Below are 23,339 nucleotides of genomic sequence, written 5' to 3'. Positions count from 1 at the left end.
AGCGCAGGCAAGGCAGGCACCTTACCTCCAGCGCCACCGCCCGGCCCCATGTTATCTGTGTTTTATGAAACATTTATTTAAACACATGTATTCTGTAATATCTATTAGGCAAATTTTCTAGTTAAAGGCTATTATTGTATACCTGGTCAGGCCTCAACTTTTGTCTTTGTCTTACTACTAAAGCAATTATTCAATTAAGAAATATTTTATAAAGAAAAGAATCTTTTGTAAATTAATAAAACTGTTTAAAAATGGTCTGGCAAAAGAGATGTGGGCTAAAAGGACCAGCCTATGATATGAAGCTTACTACAAAAAGTGGTAATAACTGCCCCAACAACTACCATGACAATGATAGTGAGAGAGAGGAATAGTATGCCTGTTCCAAAGACAGGAAGGGGGGCAAAGGAAGAGGAAAATGGGGAACATGGGTGGAAGGAAAGTTTCACTGGTGAAGGGTGGCATTCATTTGATGACTGAAACTCAACTAAAACATTTCTGTAACCATGGTGTTTAAATAAATAAATTATTTTTAAAAAATGCTTTGGGTTAAATTGTGCATGCCACTTGAATTGTTTGCTTTTGTAGACTATAGAGTAAAGTTAAGAAACATGAATGCTGACTCTTTTTTCACTGGATTTCTGTGATGCTCCTTTTGTCCCAAGTGCTTACTCATATATTTTTATTTTTCTTCCCTGTAAGCCTCTGATTCAGTAATAACAATAGATATTACCATCATTTTATAGATGAGCAAATATGATTTCAGATGGACTAAATATAATCTAAAATAATCTAGGACTCATAAAGTTAAGAACCAGATTTGAATATAAACACTTTGTCTTTCTATAATAAAATAATATAGTGACTTTATGGACTGATATCAGATTCTAATATTCATAGATTCTTTATTTATGAGATTGAGGTTCATTATCAATTTCCAGGCAGACACATTAAAAGCTTAGACGTCATCAACCTTGACTTTACAAGAAAAAAAGGAAACCAGGGCCAATTGGTGCCTTATTGTTCTTAAATTCATTAGAGAATCAGGACTTTCAAGCAAATCAATGCCCAAACACATGAAAGTCAGATAAAAATAAACATCAAAGTGATAGTACAGCAAGTTGAAAGTTTGCTTTGAAGGTAATTTCCCAGGTTCAATACATGGCATGGCATATATGAGTCCCCCAGAGTCCCATCTGAAGTATTCCTAAATGCAGAGCCAGGAGTAACTCCTGAGCACTGACAAATATAGCCTCAAAACAAAGCAAAAACTAAAACAAAAAAATAGACATCAGCCACAGTGTACAAGAGTAGAAGTTACTGGCCAAATGTGGTAGGACCATTGAAGGGGCAATTCACTACTGCTGGAGAGAGAGTAAGAGAGAGAGAGAGAGAGAGAGAGAGAGAGAGAGAGAGAGAGAGAGAGAGAGAGAGAGAGAGTGAGAGAGAGAGACAGACAGACAGACAGAGACAGAAAGAGACAGACAGAGACAGAGATAATTTTTTGTCATAACTGATATGGGGAATCTAGAGAGACAATACAACTTGACTTGCATGCAGCAACCTAGATTTGATCCCCAGCACTCCATATAGTCCCTGAGTCCCTCCAGAAGTGATCCCACAGAGTAGACCCAAGAGTAAGCCCTGAGAACCACCAGATGTGGCCCCAAACACACACACACACACACACACACACACACACACACACACACACACACACACACACACACACACACACATACCTGCTTTGAGAGAAGGGACATACCCAATGTGGCGTCACATCTCACATCAGGGAGCAGAAATAAATACACAAATGCAGCTCTCTACAGATTTTCCATCCTACTTACCGGTAATAGGAAATGGTGGTGGGGTAGAAAACAGAAACAACTATGAGAGTCACACAGCACAGTGACATAGATAAAGTCAAAGCTGCAACATAACCACAGAATTATAAGGCATTTCCTTCACTCGGTACTTTAACACCATCAGTCAGGTTTCTGCACAACAGCAAGTGATTACAGTAAAATGACATGCAAGCCTCAGACCCTCCTTAAGAAAAGTCTCTAGGGAAAACCAACCCAAACACCACCACCCCCCAATTTTTTTTTTAAATAAAAGGAGAAAACTGGAAGAAATTTATCCTTTCACACTACAAACACACTAAAATCACAGTAACCAGGTATATATAAAATAAGTTAGGACTGGATAGTAGAGCAACAAATTCCTTTTCAATGCCAGCATCACTTATGGTCCAGTAAACACACAAGAGGAGATCACTAAGTGCAGAGCCAGGAGTAAGCCCTGAGAACCAAGAACCAAACCAAACCAAATCAAAGCAAACAAACCAAAATTTGGTTACATTATCTGGTTATTCTGACTTATCTGGTTTATCATAAATATAACCAGTTTTATATTTCTAATATGAACATATTTATGTTGTCTTCCTAAATATAAATATAACCCCTACGTAAATTATTTTTATCTATTAACTAGTATCTGATTTTGAACAAAAATTATAAGGCATGCTTAAAGTTTAAAAAACTACAAAAGAAACAAATGTTATAAATAGACCGAGATAAGGCAAAATTTGGGAAACTATCAAACTGGAATTTAATGGAACTATAATTAGTATACTGAAATTTGATGAAAAAGTAAACTCTAGTACAAAAACAGATGGAGAATTTAAGAAAAGAGATGAGATGAAACCAGGAACCTGAAAGAGTAGAACATAAACATTTTCTGAGACTGAATAGTGGGGTTCGCTAAATACTGTAACTCACACTTTTTCAGCAAGAAATTCATTCAGAGATCCTCTTGTTGTTTTTTTTTACCTCAAAACAGTCCAAAGAATCAAAGATTTGTTAACAATTACATTTTAAAAGGAAAAGTGCAGAAATAGTAATTAACATTATTAATTAATATTAATTTTATTAATACCGAGAACTTTCTCCCTAAAGATTCCCATCCTTTTGTAACAAAACAAATGCTCTATTTTTCAAGAGCTAGGAAAAGCAGAAATTTCAAGCACTTCTTACCTATATAAAGTATTCCTTGAAACTAAGATATAGGGAGATAAGTTTTGATCCATTGCTCCTGCCTGCGTTGTATTTCCAATAGCTACAAAAGCTTTTTACTCACAAAGCCAGCATGACAGTGGTTTTTTGAGGCTTCTGCAGCAAGCCCTCATTCAGATTCAAAAATGATAGTGAATAATAAAAGACATGCTATAAATTAAAACCATTATAACGGAAGAGAGAATTTCCCTCTAGGATAGAAATAATCGGTGTTGGTGGGGATGTGGTGAGAAATGACCTCTCATCCACTATTAGTGGGACCATCTTATGACTGAGCATTAATGAAAAACAATATAAAATTGTTTTTCAAAAATTAAAAGCAGAACTACTATATGACATAGTAATTCTGCCCCTTGGTAAAATTCAAAATTCCTCTCCACAATGCATGAATTCGAAAAGATCGGTTCACTGCTGTGTTCAATGCAATATTTTTTAACAATAGGGAGGATCTGGAAATAGTCCAAGTGTCTAACAACAAATGGGTGGATAGAAAAATTGTGAATATACGCACAATGTCTACTACATAGTTATTAAAAATTATGAGATTTTGCCTTTTGCTATAATCTGGTTAGAACTACAGGGCATTATGCTAAGCAAAGTAAGTTAGAACCTGAAAGATATAATGCCTGTTGATCTCACTCTGGTAAGGCGTTTGCCTCGCATGTGGTCAACACAAGATGAACCCTGGTTCGAATCCTGGCATCCCATATAGTCCCCTGAAAGTGCCAGGAGCGATTTCTCAGTGCAGAGCCAGGAGTAACTCCTGAGAACTGCCAGAATTTGGGGGGGGGGGAAGAGAAAAAAAAAAGCAAATGTGGAGATAATTCAACAAAAAATTTCAGAAGTGGGGTTCTGGAATTTAAGTAGAGATATAATATTCATTTGGGAATTTGCTTTGCATGTGGCCAGCCCAGATTCAATCCCAGGCATCCCAGATGGTCTCCCAAGATCACCAGGAGTAATTCCCAAGTGCAGAGCCAGGAGTAACCCCTGAGCACTCTTGGGTGTGGCTCCAAAACAAAACAAAATTCCCAAGCTGAAAAATATTAAAGAAACTGTTGGGCCCGGAGAGATAGCACAGTGGTGTTTGCTTGCAAGCAGCCGACCCAGGACCAAAGGTGGTTGGTTCGAATCCCGGTGTCCCATATGGTCCCCCGTGCCTGCTAGGAGCTATTTCTGAGCAGACAGCCAGGAGTAACCCCTGAGCACCGCCGGGTGTGACCCAAAAACCAAAAACCAAAAAAAAAAAAAAAAAAAAAAAAAAAAAGAAAAAGAAAAAGAAAGAAACTGTCAGGCAGAATATCAAAAATTGTGGGACAATTATAAAAACTTTAACAATTGTAATGAGATGACTAGGACAGAAAGACAGAAAGAGTACAAGAAAGCAAGCAAGAAAAATAGAAATTAAAAAAAAAAAGGCCATGGAGATAACTGCGGAGAAAGCAGAAGGCTGGAGTCCATGTTTAATCCCTGGTAACAACAGAAATGACCTCAAGAAAGGAACAAAATAAATATTTGAAGTAGTAATGCTGAGAATTATACAAAATTAACTACAGACCAGAAACCACAAACCAAGGAGCTCAAAGAACAAACAGAATATAAGCAAAATAAATAAATAACTGGGCATATTGTATTTAAACTACAGAAAACCAAAGAGAAGTTGGAATATATATATATATATCTAAAGAACAAAGAATTTGTTTTGTTTTGTTTTCAAATTAATATCTCTCCTAAAACTCCATTTTTTTTTCTCTTTTGACTCTCTGACCTAAAGTGTGATCTGTCTGAGAAATTTGGTAGAATTGTCACGGGGGGAGTTGAGTGGATGGGGTGAGGATGGGGTCAGACCTTTGGAGAGCTTAATTATTTTCACTTTTAATAAAGAAAAAATATAAATGCTGGACTGCAAAGATAACACAGCATGTAGAGCAATTGCCTAGTACATGACCACCCCAGATTCAACCCCTCAGATATATATGGAACCCTGAGCACAACAGAAGTGATTCCTGGGTGCAGAGCCAGGAGCAACTCCGTAAGACATACATATATAAATACCAAACAATGAAAATGTTCTTCAGGGGTATTGTTCAGAGGTTGAATTCCTCACTTGTTTTTCATGTGTAAGCCCTGAACAGATGACCAGCATTTCCAACCCTACATTTGAGTATTAAAATGTGCTATAAACTTCATCTACCCAGATAAACTCGAAGTCTCTTGAATTTAGTGATTATCTATTGTATAATTCTGAATTCCCTAGATTGTCCTAAACTATTTGAACTGTACAAGCAAAAGAAAAAAGGCAATGCATTTTGATTTAACTGACTGGAAGCAAGAATAAAAAGCCTAATTACACCAGAACCTGCAGGTTAGAACTAGAAACTGGTAAAAAATAAATAAATAAACTAGTAATCAAATGAATTAGTTTTGAAGTATTAAGTATTTAGAAAGAGAACTCATCTCCTCTATGATTCCACAGTAAGTTTCGTATGTCTAAGACCTACAATGATTTTACATATTAGACTATAAGTTCTGCTACAACTCAGAGCATATATCTTTCTTCCTCCTTTAGTTTTTTCTTCCTCCTTTATTTTTTTAAAACTTTTTTATTGACTGGGTCCACACCCAGCGGTGCTTAGGGAATATTCCTGGCTCTGCACTCAGAAATCCCCCTGGCAGGCCGGGGGACATATGGGATGATAGGAATAGAACCAGCTCCCTCCCGGATCAGCAGCATGCAAGACAAATGTCTTACCACTGTGCTATCTCTCCGGCCCCATCTTTCTTCCTCCTTTAAATTTGAGGAGTACTTGATTCATATTTGGAAAATAAGATGCTGTGGGATATCTAATGGGAAGGAAGAGACACTAAAGCCATCTCATTACTATAAGATAAATATAAAACATAAAATAATAAATGTTTGCCTTTAAATTAAGTAGCAAAATGTTTCATTTCAGAGTGATTTTGAAATTTTCTACAGAGATGTATTCTATCTCTCTCCTGGTGAGAGTGGGGCAAAAGGAGAGGACAATACATATGCTTCTTTGCATATGTCCATACTTTCCGCCTTTCTTCTTACTTCCTTCTTTTTTAAATTTCTCAAATGCAGAATTTGTTCAAAACCTTCATATTTATAGCCCTTATATACAGCCAAAAACTAGCATGTGAACTTAAAAAAAATATAATTGAGCTACCATATGATCCAGCAATGCTTCTCCAAAGGATATACCTAGAACTCCAAACCACCATACAGAAAAGCCTTCTGCATTCCTATGTTTGCTGCAGCACTATTTACAATAGCCAGAATCTGGAAACAACCAAAAGTACCTGGGAATAGATTAGTGGCTAAAGAAACCATGATACACCTATACAATGTAATATCCCTCAGCTGTTAGGAAAATAAGTCATGAAATTTGCTTATACATGAATGAATATGGAGATTATTATGCTAAGTGAAATGAGTCAGGAGAGGAAGAGACAGAATAATCTCACTCATATTTGTGGGGTATAAGAAAAGTAGTTTGGTAATAATACCCAAAGACTATAGAGATGAGGACCAGGACCACCAGTCCATGGCAGGAAGCTTGCCACAAAGAGTGGTGAATGCAGTTATGGTAGTGAACACTTCATCATGACAGTAATGGTTGGAACTGATCACTCTGGACAAGACTGGGTGATGAAAGGGGATAAAGTGATATGCATGGTATCCCTTAATCAGCAATAGTGCAAATAAAAGTGTCAAAAAAGAAAAAAGAGAAAGAGGGGGAGTGAGAGAGAAAGGGAGAGAGAGGGAGACAAAAAAGGAGAGAGAGGGAGAGAGAAAGAAAGAGGTAGGGAGAGAGAAAGAAAGAGAGAGAGGGAATGATAAGCTTTTTGCTTTGCATGAGGTTGACCAGTTTTCTATCTCTGGCACCCTCTAGGGTACATCAGTCAGGAGAAAATCCTGAGCACTGCTAGGTATGCTTTCCCTGCCAAAATAAAGAAACAAAAAAGTGACCAGAGAGGGTATAATGGATAAGGCGCTTACTTTGGATGGAACCAACAAAGATGAATCCCCACATTCCATACAGTCCTGTATGGGTTTAATTTCTGAGTAACTCCTCAGGCGTAATTCCTGAGTGCAAAAACAGAAGTAACCCCTGAGAACTGCTTGGTATGACCCCAAAACAAACTAGCCAAAAACAAATAAATAAAAAATATTAAATGGTAGGAAGAAATGTACATAAACCTCCTCAAAGAAGAGATACAGATGTCCAACAGGTATATGATCTGTATCTCAGATCATCAGGAAAATGAAAATCAAAACAACAATGAAATATCACTGTATACCAATGAGATTAGTATTTATTAATAAGTTAATTATTTATTTATTCGGATAAAATATACTTATTTTTGGTGAAGATGTGGGAAAAAGAGGCCTTATCAACCTACTTGGTAGTCAAGTGGTTCATCTTTCTTGAAAAACAATATAGAAACTTCTCATAAAACTAGAAACTGATCTTCCATTTGACCCAGAAATTCCACTTCTTGACATTTTACCCCATGAGTCCAAACACTATAGTAATGATATCTTCATTTCTATGTTCATTACAGCACTATCCACGATAGCCAAAATCTGGAGTGTCCAATAACAGGTGACTTGATAAAAAAACGATGGTACTTCTACACAACAGACTACTACTCAGCTAGAAGAAAAGATGAAATCATCCAATTTTTTTCTTACATGGATGGATCTAGAGAGTATCATGATGAGTGAAGTTAGGAGAGGAACAGACGGAGAATGGTCTGCATAGGTGGGAATACAAAGAAACCTAATTAAGGAACAACAAATACCCAAAGGCAATAGAAACGGAGAACTTATTTTTAGTAGAAAGCACAACACTAGTGGGGCTGTGGTGAAATTAAGACAGAATGGGGAAGGGGAACTGGGATGATGGTGGAGGGAAGCTGACACTCTGGTGGAATGTGTGGCATGTATGTTTTATGTATGATATCCTTTAATTAGCAGTATTGAAAATCATGGTGCCTACATTAAATGTTTTAATAATAACTTTATTTAAACACTGTGATTACAAATATGATTGTAGTTGGGTTTCAGTCACAAAAAGAACACCTCCCCTTCACCAGTGCAACATTCCCACCACCAATGACCCCCAGCTCCCTCTTTCCACAACCCGTCTGTATTTGAGACAGGCATTCTACTTCTCTCACTCATTAAGATGGTCATGATAGTTGTTAGAATAGTTATTTCTCTAACTGCACTCATCACTCTTTGTGGTGAGCTTCATGTCATGAGGTGCACTTTCCAGCCTCATCTCTTATGTCTCTGAGAATTATTGCAAGAATGTCTTTCATTTTTCTTAAAACCCATAGATGAGAGAGACTATTCTGCGTCTCTCTCTCTCTCTCTCTCTCTCTCTCTCTCTCTCTCTCTCTCTCTCTCTCTCCCTCCCTCTGACTTATTTCATTCAGCATAATAGATTCCATGTATATCCACGTATAGGAAAATTTCATGACTTCATCTCTCCTAACGCCTGCATGATATTCCATTGTATATATGTACCACAGTTTCTTTAGCCATTCGTCTGTTGAAGGGCATCTTGGTTGTTTCCAGAGTCTGGCTATTGTAAATAGTGCTGCAATGAATACAGGTTCGAGAAAGGTATTTTTGTATTGTATTTTTCTGTTTCTAGGGTATATCCCTAGAAGTGGTATAACTGGATCATATGGGAGCTCAATTTCCAGTTTTTTGAGGAATCTCCATATTGTTTTCCATAAAGGCTGGACTAGATGGTATTCCCACCAGCAGTGAATAAGAATTCCTTTTTCTCCACATCCTTGCCAGCACTGAGTGTTCTTGGTCTTTGTGATGTGTGCCTGTCTTTGTGGTGTGAGATGGTACCTCATTGTTGTTTTGATTCGCATCTCCCTGATGATTAGTGATGTGGAGCATTTTTTTCATGTGTCTTTTGGCCATTTGTATTTTTCTTTGAGAAAGTGTCTGTTCATTTCTTCTCCCCATTTATTGATAGGGTAAATTTTTTTTTAAGGAATTTAAACAATTCCCTTTTCCTTCCCTTTGGTTGTTGTTATGATAAGAGGTCGCTTTCACTTGTGACTTGTGTGCCAGAGACCACACTCAACTATGGCACAAGTAACCCCAAATGGCAGGGCCTCTGGGATGGCTAGGTAATGTGGGGCAATACCAATTTTAAACCCCAGACCTTTCAAGAAAGGAGCTTTTGCCACTGAGTTAATCACCAGACTCCTTCCTCTTTGCTCAGTTTTTTTTTGAAAACTTTTATTTGGGTCATGCCTGTTAGTTTACAGGGGTAACTTCTGTATCTGCACTCAGGTATCACTTCCAGCATAACTCAGGAAATCATATTGGATGCCGGGCATTGAACCCAGGTCTTCTGAATGCAAGACAAACAACCTATCTTCTGTTCTATTGCTCCAACATCCAAACTTATAAACTTTTATTAATCCAAACTTCTCTGCATCCACTGTGTCCATTCTAACTAGTGGCATTGCATTATCCAAAGTTCATAGGAGTCTTTGCTCCATATGTGCCTATTTGTTCTAATAAATAAAAAAATGATAATAATAAAAAAATTACAAAGTGGGGAATGGGAAATAGTATTGTGGTTAGGGATATAGGTTCAGTTCTTGCTCCTATGGTCTCATGAACACCACAGAATGTGGCAATCAAGGCCCCTAGCACTCTGCAGTGGAAACCAAGAAGCATCACATCTTGAATCCTTGTATTGGATTAATGGTCCTGTTGTCTGTGAATTGTTGGTGCAGCCCCCAGAATTACTGATTACTGTTTGGAAGGACCTCCTAAAAATATTGGTAGATACCAATATTGGTAGATTACCATTGCATGCAATATTTAAAAATAAAAATTAGAAACAGGAAGAAAAGGAAAAAATGATAGGAACTTATAAAATTAATGATTTAATAATAGGAATAAGGGCCCAAAGGGATATTCAGAGCTTATAGGCGAGAGCAATAGCACAGTGAGTGGGGAGCTTGCCTTAATCGTTTGCTCAGATTTTTAAAAGCTGACATAATACTCATTTCCAAAGAGAAACCAGCATCTGACAATCCAGTGTTCTCAAGGGTTTCTTAATCCTTGAGAATATTTCTCAAAGGAACTATAGTGTGGAAAATATTACTAAAAAAATGAAAAGAAAGTGGTTGAATACCATACTTGTGCTTTATCATTGTTACTGAGGAAAGTCACAAATTCTGCAGAAATTCTAGTGAAAGTTGCACTCAAACATTAGCAAACCTCAAAATTACCTAGGTAAAATGAATTGCTGAGTTTCTTCTCAACAATTATAGAGCCAGTTTCTGGTTCTGTAAGTGTGTGATGAGGACAAATTTAATTTTATATCATGATGTTTCAACCATGCTTTAAAATCCAGTGCTCTATGCTTTGAACTCCTTGACTTTATGTCTCTTGTTATCTCTAGCCTGTGGCCCATTGTAGTTGAAGAAAACTTAAGTTCTCATTCTGTTTTTATTTTTCTGCAGTTTTTTCTCAGCATCCCTCTTTCCTGTGCTATATAGAAAATGTGGGTATTGTTTATAAAATGCCTGAAGGCCCTGTTCACTCTTTCGATCTACTTTTCCTTTTTATAGTTCAGTACACTTTCTAGACTCTTACTGTCTGTTCAGGATCTATTTCATCTCCACATTATAACATTTTTCTCTCATTGGCTTGCTTATATTCCATGCACAATCTTTCTTTTTTACTAGTTTCTTCAAAGCTTGTAAACAAGTTGAAATCTCTTGATCTTGAAAATCTATCCTGTGACCCTGAATATTTCTCTAGCTATTCTCTCTTTTTCACAGGCCAAGTTCTTGGAAAGAATAACACACTGATTTCTCAACTTCCTTGTTTACTCTTCCTTTTTCTAGTCACTGCAACCAAGTTTCTAACCCTGCTACTCTATCAAACTGCTTTATTGAAGGGCACTTTGATTTCGCTAAGTCTGATTTACTTTGATTCTTGTTTTAATACTATTAATCTCTCTTTGAAACATCTGTTCTCCTGGTTTCTGTGACACTATTACCTTATCACTGTCTTGTTTTTCCTTCCAATGAATGTGGGTGTAGGGTTCAATTTTGACTCACTTCTCTTTAAGTATGCTCTCCTGAACATTTCATTATCTCCCTGACTTCAGTTGTTCCCACACAGATTCTTGTGAGAATGTTTTAGTTTGAATTTAGGAAGAGGACTATGATCTACGTTTAAGTGGTATATTTATGTGGATTACTCTATGCTGAATTCTGGTAGTTATTAAGTTGAAATATTCACCTACATTTTTGAACTTCGGACTTCATTTTACTTTTAAAAAATTTAATCACCATAAAATATAGAGTGAAAAGTTGTTAGTAATTAAGTTTCAGTCACACAATTCTCTCACATCCCTCTCTTCACTAGTTTATTTTTTTTTGCCACCAATGTCCCCAGTTTCCCTCCTGTTTCCCTCCCCTTCTTTTCTTACCCTACCAGCCTGCCTCTATCACAGACATTATACATTTTATCTCTACCATTTAGAATAAAACAAACTAGTTCGACTACTGATTATAGCCATCTAGAATTTTATAGCTAGGGTAAGCTTAACATACCTAATCTGGTACTCAAGCCTTTGAAATCATTATTGAATTCTTTGTCTCTATCTATCTATCTATCTATCTATCTATCTATCTATCTATCTATCTATCTATCTATCTATCATCTATCTATCTATCTATCTATCTATCTATCCTCTATTATCTCTCCATCCATCATTTTTCTTGAATTCTTTGTCTTCCATCCATCCATCCATCCATCCATCCATCCATCCATCCATCCATTTATCTATGTTTTTAGCCACATTGGTAGTGTTAAGGGTTTACTCCTAGTTCTGTGCTCTATTCAGTTTGGGGGACCATAGTGATGCCAGGGATTAATCTATCGTAGACACATAAAAGGGAAGGAAAGTGTCCTGTCCACTATATTATCTCTTAAGTCCCATACTTATATCTTTTTTGGGGGTCATAGCCCACAATACTTTGGGGTTACTCCTGGCTCTGCACATAGGAATTACTCCTGGTTATGTTTTGGGGACTCTATGGAATTCTGGATATTGAACTCAGGTTGGCTGCATGCAAGACAAAAATCCTTATTCACTGTCTTATCACTCTGGCCCTCCATCCTCACATCTTAACAGTAATTAAGTCCTATACATTCTAATTTTCTTTAGTGTTTCCCTTCCTGTCTTCCATCATTTCTATTCCACTGATATAACTTTAGTCCTTATTACCTATTCCAGAACACTTACTTCCTGATCTAAATTTGATCATATTAGTAAATTTAAAATACTATCTGGCTCCAAAACTTGATGCTTCCATCCCCCTTTCTTTCCTCTTGCCCCACTTTTCTTCCCTTCCATTCACACACCCTTCTCCTATCTCCTTCCCTCCTCCTAATTCCTCCCCTCCCCTATTCCCTTCTCTTCCCTTCCCTTCTCAGTGCTATCTCCAGTAATGGTCAAGGGCCAATCCTGGAGGTGCTTAAGAACTACAGTACTCTCAGAAGTGCTATTAGTAGTGGCAGGGATCAAATTGGGGTTGGCTGCATGCATCACAGATGCCTTAACCCATGTACTAACTTCCTAACCTTGTGTCAGAAAATATTTATGGACCTTTGCTTTTAGAGAAGTTGAATAGTTGCATTGGGTATTTTGGTTAATTAGTGGCATGTTAGTCCATGTTTCTCCCCATACCTGAGTTAGCATTTTGGAGTAAAAAAGATACAACTTATATGACATCTATAAAAAAAACTAGATATATAATAACTTGGTCAAATATGTGAGTAGAGTTCCCTGAACCACAGTCCCTGATAAGTACATTCCATAATCAAAATAAGTTTCCTATCTTTAGCTTCAGTGAACTAGGAATAGCTGGTTACATTAGCCACACTGGTTTCATGAATGGCATGGCTTTAGTTCTTTCCCTGTTTTTAGGCATAACAGTAAAATAAATGCATGTGCATAATAGAAAATGGAGTGAGTTATTAAAATAGTCATTGAAATAGATTTAGTCTTATATGCACACATTTCAAAGGAAATGCTTTGGGGAACAGGATTGTTTGCATATTTGTGTCAATTTAATTCTCCATTTTACTTTTAGATTTTGAAACAGACCAAAACCAAAACAGTTTATTGTTTTTGTTTCTTTTCTAAATAAGGTCACTATTTGTTGGTTTTGGAGACACACTTAATGGTGCTTGGGTCTTACTTCTGGCTTTGTACTCACTCTTGGCAGGTCTTGGGGAACAATATGTGGTGCCAGAGATTGAAAATGGGTTGGCTGAGTGTAAGGCAAGCTCTTTAATCCCATCCTATGATTTTGGCTTTCCAACATGTTTAAAAAGCTAACATAAAATGTTTTTCCCTATATAAAATTTAAATTGACCTCTATGATAGGACTATTTTATAAACTGATTAAGCTATAATTATTAAATATTACAAATACAAAATTTTATTCAACTTCATAAGTACTTACGAGGGCAAAGGTACTAATAAAATAAAAACATTATATTTAATTATTTATTTGTAACTAAAACTAAATTATTTTTTGGTTTCTGGGTCACACCCAGCCGCACTCAGGGGTTACTCCTTGCTTTATGCTCAGAAATCGCTCCTGGCAGGCTCAGGGGACCATATGGGATGCCAGGATTCGAACCACCGACCTCTGTACACAAGGCAAACGCCCTACCTCCATGCTATCTCTCTGGCCCCTAAAACTGAATTATTTTTATTTATTTTGCTTTGTTTTGTTTTGGGGCCATACTCAGAGGTGCTCTGTGCTCAAGGATCATTCTTGATGGGCTCAGGTGATTATACTGAGTATTAGGGAATCAAACCCAGGTCTGTCAAGTGCCTTATCTGCTGTGCTATCTCTCTGGATCCTAAAACTAAATTCTTGATCTCTTTCAATCACTCAACACACTTTCTAGTCTTTCATCTATCAGTTGGTGGCAATCAATTTATTTTTCCAATTGCGCGAACACTATAGTGTCATTCTTGGTTCTTCTCTTTAGGTAGAATTTCAAATACAATTTGTTAGCAAATAATATTGATTTTCAAAATTTATCCAGAACCAATAAATGTGCCATAACAATTTTAGTCCAAGCTACTACCATCATCTCTTTTTTGGGTTATCGATTTAAAGCCTGTGACTCTATAGACTATTAAAAATTTTAACTCACAGCCTCTGCCCACACCTGCCATCTTTTGACAGAAAAATAGCCCAGCTCTTCTACCAAGCTTCAAAAGAAAATAGTGCCCTTCACTCTTCTAACTCTTCCCAAGTAGTCTGGTACAGGCTGATACCTTTGAGGCACTGGGGGTGAGTGGGCAGAATCCCTTTTCTGCACGAACCACAGCAGCCCACAGCCACATTCAACACTCGGACAGAAATGGCCCAGCTCCACAACTTAATCTGATCCAATTGCCAAGCCACCAATTAGTTTCAGATCTGTAGATCCTGCACTGTGTGGCAGAATACCTCAAAATTTTATAGTAATGTCATCCCAGTAGCATCACAAAAAATCTGTTGGGAAAGTTAATACAAATCTACCAAGCTCAGGAAGCCTTAACAGTAACACAGAAAGTTCAACCAACACCAATCACAGCCAAGGAAAATCTTAGACACTGACTTTAGTAACACCATGAAGAAATAAAACAATTACTTTAAATTGACTATTGTTGTTCCAAGTTTTGGTAATTTCATTTGCCTTTGTGTTGTAACAAACAATATGAAGTAAATTTGTGTCTTTTTTTTTTTTTTAGTTCACAGTAGGTTATTTATTTTATTTATTTATTTTAGGTCACAGAGAAAACTCATGTAACGTATTATGCGTTTTTTTTTAATTTAACCAACTTTATTACATACATGATTGTATTTGGGTTTCAGTCATGTAAAGAACACTACCCATCACCAGTGCAACATTCCCATCACCAATGTCCCAAATCTCCCTCCTCCCCACCCAACCCACGCCTGTACTCTAGACAGGCTTTCTATTTCCCTCGTACATTCTCATTATTAGGATAGTTCAAAATGTAGTTATTTCTCTAACTAAACTCATCCCTATTTGTGGTGAGCTTCATGAGGTGAGCTGTAACTTCCAGCTCTTTTCTCTGTGCCTGAAAATTATTATTGCAAGAATGTCTTTCATTTTTCTTAAAACCCATAGATGAGTGAGACCATTCTGTGTCTTTCCTGACAGCTGCATAATATTCCATTGTGTATATGTACCATAGTTTCTTTAGCCATTCATCTGTTGAAGGGTATCTTGGCTGTTTCCAGAGTCTTTGTGTCTTTAAGGGGCAGGCTAGGGTAATGGGGGGAAATTAGGGACACTGATGAAGGGAAGGCTACCATGGTGATGGGACTGGTGTTTGAACATTTAATTCCTAAAATGCCTGTATTATGAACATGTTGGTAAATCACAGTGTTATAATAAAAACATTAAATTACATCAAGTCAATTATTTGTTAATAATAGCTTCCTCATCTCAGACAGATTGGCCTTCCCTCCACCACCAGCTCTTTTAGTACTTCTGTGACCTCACATATTACTTTTTCTCCTGGCCACTTTTCCTCATTTAAAATGTCTTCTTGGTGGGCTGGAAAGATAGTACAAAAGAAGGTGCTTTCCTTGTATGCTAATGAGACTGGGTTGATCCAGGGCATCCAATATGATTCCCTGAGCCAGCAAGAGAGATTCCTGAACACAGCCATCATGAGTAGCTCCTCAGTATTGCCAGGTGTGGCCCCCCAAACAAAAACAAACAAATACACAAATGTCATCTGGCTATTTTATTTTATTCTTTTTGGTTTTTGGGTCACATCCCATGACGCTCAGGGGTTACTCCTGGCTATGCACTCAGAAATCACTCCTGGCTTGGGGACCATATGGGATGGCCTGGAATCAAACCACAGTTCATCCTAGATTAGCGCGTGCAAGGCAGACACCTTACCACTTGCGCCACTGCTCCGGCCCCAGGCTATTCTTTTAATTTAACAGGCTTGCTCCTACATTGAAGACTTTGGCTTAGATCTGTTTGGAGCACTGTTTTAGCCATCTTTGGCTAGTTCCTTTACCTTCTTCAAATCATTACGCAAATTTAACTTTCTCAGTGAGGCAAATACTGTTTGCACAATTGAAAATTGTGAATCTTCCATTCTTCCTTTGCATTGTCTCATTCCATATTCTTTCCCCATTGTATGAAAACTTCCCCATAATAATCATGTCCTTTTAATGTGCTACATATTTTATGGTCTTGTTTACTGCCTGATTCTTTCTACTAGAACGTATTTAACAATGGTATAACTTTGTCTCTTGTGTTCAGGGACCTATCTGCAACACTGAGAAAGGTGATAGGTCCCAAATGTCAGTGAATGAATGAGATAATTAGCACCCACTACCTAGAGAAGTATAAAGGTGTTTGTTTCTATTACAAAAGTTATCACATATTGGGGTCAGAGAGAGAGAGAGAGAGCATGGAGGTAGTTTGCCTGGCATACAGAAGGACGGTGGTTCGAATCCTGACATCCCATATGGTCCCCAAGCCTTCCAAGAGCGATTTCTGAGCATAGAGCCAGGAATAACTAACCCCTGAGCACTGCTGGGTGTGGCCCAAAAACAAACAAACAAAAAAAGAGAAATCACATATTGTATCCCAAAGGAAAATAAATGGTGGGAATGCCCTTCATTCATTGTCACTATGTATCGCAAATAATTCTATGTAAATGAACTTCAGTCACAATAAAAAAAAAAGGATGAGATACCATCTCACACCACAAAGATTGGCACACATCACAAAGAATGAGAGCAATCAGTGCTGGTGGGGATGTGAAGAGAAAGGAACTCTTATCCATTGCTGGTGGGAATGCCGTCTAGTCCAACCTCTATAGAAGGCAATATGGAGATTCCTCCAAGAACTGGAAATTGAGCTCCCATTTGACCCAGCTATTCCACTTCTAGGGATATACCCTAAGAACACAAGAATACAATACAAAGCCTTCTTCCTCACACCTATATTTATTGCAGCACTATTCACAGTAGCCAAGCTCTGGAAACAACCAAGTTGCCCTTCAACAGACGAATGGCTAAAGAAACTGTGGTACATATACACAATTGAATATTATGCAGCTGTCAGGAGAGATGAAGTCATGAAATTTTCCCATACATGGATGTACATGGAATCTATCATGCTGAGCGAAATAAGTCAGAGGGAGAGAGAGACACACATAGAATAGTCTCACTCATCTATGGGTTTTAAGAAAAATAAAAGTCATTTTTGCAACAATCCTCAGAGACAATGAGAGGAGGGCTGGAACTTTCAGCTCACTTCATGAAGCTCGCCACAAAGAATGGTGAGTGCAGCTATAAAAATAGCTTCACAGAGAACTACCATAATCATGTGAATGAATGAGGCAACTGGAAAGCCTGTCTGGAGTACAGGTTGGGGTGGGGTGGGATGGAGGAGATTTGGAACATTGGTGCTGGGAATGTTGCACTGATGAAGGGGGGTGTTCTTTACATGACTAAAACCTAATCACAATCATATTAGTAATCAAGATGTTTAAATAATGAAAAAAAAAACCAAAAAAATGCTTGAATTTCCATGTGCTATTTTTCTACTTTTGAATCTAAAACCCATCATTTTTTCTAACTGACACATTATTTCAGATTTGGTATATTAAACCTATAATGAGATTCCTAAATGGATGAATCTGAAATATAATTATTCTATAAGCTGAGTATTACTACTATTCTTCTTATTTATTTATTTGTTTGTTTGTTTTTGAGTTTAATCTGGTAACGCTCAGGGGTTGTTTATGGCTTAATGCTTGGGCTTACTCCTCAAAGTGCTCAGGAGACTATGGTGGAGAGTTATCATATCTGGGTTTCCTATATGCAATACATGCACTTCAGCTGATTTGAGTTATCTCTCCTGGCCAATTGCAACACTTGTGCTCAGGACTTACTCCTCAGTGCTTAGCTCAGAGTACATATGGTATGCCACAGATTGAACCTGGGTTGACCCTGTACAGGATAAGTACTTTACTCACTGTACTATCATAGCTCTGGCCCTAGCTACACCTACTTAAAAGTAGAAAGGAAGTTTAAGGGTGCCAAGTTTTAGTTCATTTTATACCTTTTATATCCCCACTTTACATATATAAAAATTGAGGCCCAGTGATAGTAAATCACTTGTCCAAGTATCTGAGCAATCCTTTGTTCAGAATGACTTAATGTCTATATAAAGTGCCTTTGATAGAAATTGAAAAATAGTTATAAATACCAGAAAACTAATTTAATATATCAATTGTATGAAATTTAAACAATATGAACCTAGTTTGCTTCCATGATGAGTAAGCTTCAGAAATATAATGCAAATACAGCAAAAGCTATGATAATTGATAAATAAGAAACATCCTAAAAATGAGTCATATAAGTAATCTATGACATCTACCAGTGAGGAAACTTTGGAGAGCTAGAGCTTCTTTTATCACCCAAGACTGTAATTTTAAGATATCAAGAAGTATCTTACTTAAATATGTAGTCTTCCCTTTTTAAAATCTCTATGACCCTTATCATGCCAGAGGAGTACAAAAATCTACAAGAAACAATATTTTGTATTTCTCAACACCTTGGTTCAGGGAATGGAGTCTCAGGTCTAATGAGTTCATCTGATCTTCTGTTGTATTTTCTCTACATGCTTTAAAATCATATTCTTCTGGGAGGTGGTAGTTATATTTAGTGATAGCTGGTATAGGTGGTAGTTATAGCTTCAGGAATAGTTTCATTGCTTTAAATGTGTTTTAATTAAGATACCTTAGTAGCACTGATGATTTAGGATACTTGATAATACTTCAGTGCAAATTACTTCGTTGAAAATAGAGCAGTACTCAAACTACCTATAAAATTATGATTAAATCAATTCCTAAAATTAATTTAACATTAGTAGATTCCAGGAGGTAGGATCACTAGAATAACTATGTGATTTCAAAGTTAAGATAGCTGCCAGCAGCACAATTTACAAATTCTTAATAGTGAATTTTTAATCTCCTAATGTACCTTGTTTAACAATTTCCCTTTTCCATGGTTTAATTTCACTAATTCTTTATGAGTGACTATATGTAAATTAAGACACCAATCGCCAGAGACTAAGATCTGAGCTCATTTCTGAAAAATTAGGTAAATCTGCCCTTCAAGTAATGCAAATAAACTTACTTACAAGAACTGATATAACAACATCAACTGAATAATTTTCACTGAAAAGAATCTGCTTCAGGTTATATTTCTCTAGATGTTATATTAATTTTTTTTCTTAGTTTTCCATATTTTATATTTGAAAGGATTTTTCAACTATTGTATGAAAAAAGTTTTCTTTGTAGAAAATCATTACTTTTCAGAGTTACTTTCCTTTATACTTAACCCTTTCCTTAGTACTGAATTGTTTTATTTACACAATAAAGTGAATTTTTACATTCTAAATATATTTATTTGGAAGTTTAAGTATTTGGCTAAGATTTATGAAGACATTACAGAGAACTAAACAACATTAATAGAAGACTCAAGTGAAATTCCTGGTAAGTAAGTTGCTATTTTCAACAATACAAGCAAATATAAGGAAGGGATTATTCCAGAACATGGAAGTTCATACGTAAGAAAATAACTAAACAATAATATTTAGAATAACTTGATTTTATCCTGATGATAAATAAGTTGAATTGCTCTGCAGTATTTTATATTTGCCTTCAGAGGAGGTAGCTATAGAATGGGTAATACAGTTTTTTTTCTTAAAATAATGATAAATATATATAAAAAAAACAAGATGCCAGTGATAATACTCAAGTGGTAGACCACATGTCCTCTATGTTTAGGCCCTGAACTGATGCAATTGACCTTTGAACCAAATCTCTGGTCCACAGCTACATTATTTGATGAATCTCATCTTTATTAATCAGGATACAGTTAAATAGTGTGGGTAGATTTAAAAATATATGGGGAGAGGCAGAATGAAATAAAAATTAAAAAGGCTTAAAAAAGAAAAAGTTCCATCATAAAAAAACATGATCATTACAGGCTTGAGCTTAGTAAAATGAAGTGGAAAAAATAAAAAGCTTTATGGCAAACTCTCATCTTCCACTGCAGATGCGTGTGTGTGTGTGTGTGTGTGTGTGTGTGTGTGTGTGTGTGTGTGATGGTTGCTCTGGAGGAACATGTGTTTCAGCTTGCCAGAAAATTCCCAGTTAGAAAAGTTGCTCTACAGCTATTCCCTTCCCTCTAAAAGCACAATCCTGCTCATTCACAAGATATTGCTTCATCCCTTCTAAGACCAGCCTCCTTTCTAACCCTCCAAGACAACCCATACAAGAATCCTAGTCTGGCCTTGTTATGTCCCAAGAATCTTGGGAGCAGTCCCCCAAAATTCATCTCTTTTTTTCTATATTTCAACAAGGTTTATTGTCTTCTATTTTATATCTGTTTATCATGCACATATAAAACTGGTATATGATTGATGACTGTATGGGTTAGCAAGAAGAGAAACACCAAGTCCTAAATAAAACCTTCCTATATTGGAAAAAAAAGAAACTAAAACAAACCAAAGAACCTGAGTTTGGCCTAGGGCTCCTCTAGACACACCAGAGCTGGTGAAGAGGAAGGAAGTGTCAATCAATCAGCGATAGGAAGTCCCGCCTCCCCGGGGAGTGTGGCGGAAGTAGAGGTGGAGGAGCGTGGCGGAAGTGGCTTTCAAGGAAGAGACGGCGGCAGTGTGCGCATGCGCGATTCCCACGCCGCGCGCCGCCCCCCGCCATCTTGCCTCCCCCTCCTCGCCCCTGCCCCGCCACTCAGCCCACTAAGCCCGCCCCTACGCCAGCGTGCCCCAGGCCGCCGCCGCCGCCGCCGCCGTCGCAGAAATCGCATCATCTCTACCCACGCGCCAGCCGTGCCGACGAGTGTCCTTAAAGCAGAGGTTGTCTGTCGGGGGAGAGGAGGGAAGTCTGGGGAGCGGGCGGGCTCGCCTCAGGGTCCTAGCGCCGACCTCAAAAATGCCCGGGGGAGGGGGAAGGAGGCCTCGAGGGAGGAATCTGCGCATGCGTGAGACCGGAGCTTCCCGAGGGGGCGACTGGCGCGAACCGGACCCGGGTGTGTGGACTCGGCCTTGGCTCCTCCCACTCGGCGGGTGGGCGTGGTCTGTCGGCTGGGCGTGGCTGAGGTGTGATCTACAACTTCCGCTTCCGGCCCGGTCTTTTCTGGATTTTGGCGGGAAAACGCCTCCCAGGCCACTATGGCTTATGTGTCCTGGAAGGACAAGCTAGATTGTAGTTTAGTGACTGGGGGGCGGGGTACCCCGCTTATTGGTGCTCCCCCAAAGGAAATGGCCCGTGAATGGCTCAGTTTTTCTATAAAAGGGGGGCTAGGACAGAATGAGGACAGTTCTATAGATTCAATGTCAAGGCCACAGTGTTTTTCAATTATTTTGTGCAAAGACACACATTTTTCATCAAAAAAAATCACAAGGCACACCACCATTAGAAAACTGTTTAAAAAAATTAACTCTGTGCCTATACTTTTTTCATGAAAAAAAAAAAAGTCATGAGGCACACCACCATTAGAACATGTTAAAAACAATTTAACTCTGTGCCTATACATTTTTCTTGAAAAAAAAAAAAAAGAAAAATCATGAGGCACACCAGCATTAGAAAAATGTTAAAAAATTTAATTCTGTGCCTATACTTCATTCATGAAAATAAAAATTACAAGGCACACCACCATTAGAAAAATGTTTTAAAAAAATTAACTCTGTGCCTATACTTTTTTCATGAAAAAAAAAAGAAAAATCATGAGGCACACCACCATTAGAAAATGTTAAAAAAAAGTTTTAACTCTGTGCCTATACTTTTTCATGAAAACAAAAATTACGAGGCACACCACCATTAGAAAATGTTAAAAAAATTTAATTTTAACTCTGTGCCTATATTGACTATCTAGAAAGTCATTCTCTTGACTAGGAATCAAACAAAGAAATTATTTTTATCATTACTTTATTATGAAATAATCTAATGATTGGTCTATTTATGAGTCAAAGCTGAATGTTGCTGAATGAAATTGGGATTTTTTTCCCCCATGACACACCAGACACTCTCATAGCACACTGGGTGTACTGAGGCACAGTGGTTGAAAAAGTCTGGTGTAGGGTGCCAGGCCCTGCTGTCTTGAGACATGATCATTGATTTCTGCCTCACAGGTTGAACCGTCCTTCACGACAGACCTTTTTCCTCAGGTACAAGTTAGAGCGGCCCAAGCGATAAGCCCAGTTGATAGGGCCTCTGCTTTGCACAAAGGTTGCTCAACCAGGTTCGATCTCCAAGCACCCCATTTAGGTCCCATAGGCCTGCCAGGAATGATCCCTGGCACAGAGCCAGGCAGGAGTAAGCCCTGAATCTCGCCGGTATGGCCTCAAAAATAAAAATAAAAAACAAACCCTAAATCAGGACAGGACTGGGGTTCAAGGGGTCCACTTGTTCTTTCATTTTGCCCATCAGGTAAAATCCCAGCACCACCAGGAGCAACCCCCTGAGAAATATATGGTGCCCCGTGTGAAGAGTGGCTCTTGAGAGAGAGCTTGCCACTGCTTTGCTAGGAGGTGTGGGCTGGTTCTCTAGCACCAACGAAGCCCAGCATCAAACTGGAACTGCGTTGTTGGTCCTGAGCATTAATAGATGTTGTCCCAGAAAAAAAAAATATAGCGTTTAGGGGCCAGCAAGATTATACAGCGGATAAGGCGCTTTGCCTTATAGGAGACTGACCCAGATTCGAACCTGGGCACTCCTTATGGGTTCTCCTAGTACAGTCAGGAGTGATCCTTGATCCTTGATTGCACAGCTAGTAATATATAGTAACTCCTGAGTATCCCCGAGTAACCCAGACCCTCTGGCTCCCCATTCCACAAATTAGGGTGTTTGGTCCAACAAGTGAGAGCAGATTTATATTAAGTAGTGTATAATATCTGACACGCAAATGATACTGCCAATATGACATTAATGTAAATAGAATTTTTAATGTATTTCAAAATGAGTGTACATTAATCAGGGAGGAGAGAAAGTAAGGTCTGTATATGTGAGGGACAGGACTTTAGAAGTAGGATTGAGATGCCATGTTGTTGGATTTTCCAGAGAGCATCAGGTTTGA

General features: G+C 37.9%; 1 protein-coding gene across 1 annotated transcript in view; it reads left to right on the top strand.

Moving 5' to 3' along the window:
* The first annotated feature begins 21,004 nt into the window (after positions 1 to 21,004).
* The window catches only part of SUPT3H (SPT3 homolog, SAGA and STAGA complex component), a 507,641-nt gene continuing 505,306 nt past the window's right edge, over positions 21,005 to 23,339 (top strand). The window contains exon 1 of the mRNA XM_049765516.1: positions 21,005 to 21,120. The gene's annotated coding sequence lies outside the window, so the exon portion shown is untranslated. The remainder of the gene's footprint in view (positions 21,121 to 23,339) is intronic.

This window comes from Suncus etruscus, chromosome 18, assembly GCF_024139225.1.
Source record: "Suncus etruscus isolate mSunEtr1 chromosome 18, mSunEtr1.pri.cur, whole genome shotgun sequence".
Lineage (NCBI taxonomy): Eukaryota > Metazoa > Chordata > Mammalia > Eulipotyphla > Soricidae > Suncus > Suncus etruscus.
The sequence above is the reverse complement of the archived record's forward strand: the minus strand, read 5'-3'. Positions and strand labels throughout refer to the sequence as shown.